Source organism: Garra rufa, chromosome 2, assembly GCF_049309525.1.
Source record: "Garra rufa chromosome 2, GarRuf1.0, whole genome shotgun sequence".
Taxonomy (NCBI): domain Eukaryota; kingdom Metazoa; phylum Chordata; class Actinopteri; order Cypriniformes; family Cyprinidae; genus Garra; species Garra rufa.
Window position 1 is genome coordinate 50,641,986 of NC_133362.1, and position 2,500 is coordinate 50,644,485.

A 2,500-nucleotide genomic window follows, 5' to 3' on the forward strand; every position below is an offset into this window, starting at 1 on the left:
TATGTGTGAATGCAGTAATCAAGTTTTGTGTTTGCAGATGGATTACTATTTATATAAACACAGATGCAAGTGCTACAAATAATAATTTAAATGAAAATGCAATGTTATATAGACATCCCTTACAAAAATTAACCATGGTTTAAGTAAAGTGTACTTACTATGTACTATGTTCTAACCACAGCTTTTAACTAACAATGTACTTTATTTTACATTGTCATTAATACATGCTATATGTAGTTACTATAGTAATAACAGTAAATTATGCATAATTGGATGCAACTGTGAACCAAACAAAACAATAATCTTATCCCTATCGTAACTGCATGTAGTAATTTCATATTCAAATACTTATATGTATAATTGTAGTGTAACACCTTTAATTAAATGTGTAACCTTGTTTTGCTTTATTAGCAATAAAATAATGTTTAATTGTTGTAATGGGTGCCATTATTTAGTCAGCTTGAATATATATTGTTGTATCATTATAAAAAAATTAAAAACATTTGTGTGGTTGTCCAATACCTGCAAAATGCACATTACTAACTACTATTTTCCTATTATATTTAGATGAGCACTAAGCCAAAGAGCCACAAGGTCATGGGTGATGGCGAGTGGATGGCCAGGTTAAGGGCTTTTGCCAGCTCTGGGGTTTTGTCCGTCTGGAGGCAACAGACCAGCACCACGGCAGCGGAAGTGGTACAGCCTCTACCAGAAGGTAAAGTTACCTGTATCTCATTGTAGAATATGAATGTGTACATTATTTGTCAAACATTTTTACACGTGACTGTGTTTAATGTTTTTGAAAGAAGTGTCTTTTGCTCATTCAGCCTGCATTTATTTGATCAAAAATATAGTAAAAACAGCAATATAATTTGTACTGCATATTTGTATTTATTTTGTTATTTTTTAATGAAAACTGTGATACGTTTTGCAGAATTCATTGATGAATAAAAAGTTAAAAAGAACAGCATTAATTTCTTAAAAAAAAAAACTTTTGAACAGTACTGTATATTGTTACAGAATATTTTCTATTATATTTCTAATGCTGTTCTTTATTTAACTTTTTAATGATTTCTAAAATGATTGCTAAATATATTCAGCGTTGATGACAGAAATAAATTAAATGTAAAGTATATGGAACTGTAAATTTAAACTGTATTAACATTTAATAATATTATTCATGTTTTTTCTATTTTTTATTAAATAAATGCAGGACTGATGAGCATAAGACATTTCTTTCAAAAACATAAAAAATAGTGATGTGTCCAAACTTTTGAATGATCCTGTATTTCTGTGTTTTCTTTTATTAATTTTTTTTTTCATAGGAGAGCTGCTTGGTGTTGACTACCTCCTGCGTCAGACTGGACATCCCCTGGTAGTGGACCCTGACTCAGAAGAGACAGAGAACATGCTGGAGGATGTGGATGAAGGTGAGGATGAAGAAGACGAGGGCTTCAGGGAGGACCAAACACTTGACATTACTGAGTCGAGTCATACTGATGACCCAAGCTTCTCTCTGTCCTCCACCCAGCCTGATGCCTCCTTCACGCCAGGTGCCTCAGCATCTCCTGACGAGTCTGTGGTATGTAAATGTCTCATTTAATGTATGTATGTAATTATGTTTTATGTAATATTGTTAAATTTCTAGGGAAAAAATATAATTCGTGCTGACCTGTAGCTTTTTGTCTGAAGTTGACAAAAAAAACATCTTTTTGTCCCACTTCACTGTACTCATGTTGTTTATGTAATTATTATTTTTTTTGTATTTTTCTCACAGGCTTTGTGCTGGTGTGCTGGACAAAGTGGACAGCCTTGCAGAGTATCTTGTGGAGCTCAGGAATCAGCCATCTCTGGCTCTCACCAACCATCAGGTCAGTTTCTCTTCTTGACCTGTCATATGTTGACACTACCACTTGTTTTGTTTTCTCATTTGCCTTGTATTATATGCTCTCTCTGCTTAGGTGAGGAATATAGTTGGCAGAACCTGCTGGATTACGATAAGAAGAGAGTGATGTTTGCTGCCAGACACCAGAGCAGGCTGGACACAGGTTCACTCCAGGGGTGGAGAGCGTGAAGAGGCAGACATTCACCACCACTGCCCCACTTGCTCAGTGGCCAGATTTTTGTCGCCTGATAGAGACCATTTCAAGCTCTGTGCCATCCATAAGAGTCCAAAAAAATAAAGGGGATAAAGCTTTATTTATGTGTATTGTTTTCTGCTTTCTGTTCTTTTGCATTTGCAATGAATGCACTAGTGCCACGGACATTTTAAAGTTTTATCTAAAAGTATAGTTTTGTTTTCTGTTCTTTAGCACTTTCAAAACTTGCACAGGAGTCATTAATATTTTAAAGTTTTATTCATTTGTATTGTTATGTGCTTTCTGTTCTTTTCACTTGCAGTTAATGCACAAGAGCCATAGACATTGGACAGTTTTATTTATATGTATAGTTCTGTTTTCTGTTCTTTTGCACTTGCAAAAAATGCACAGGAGTCATGGAC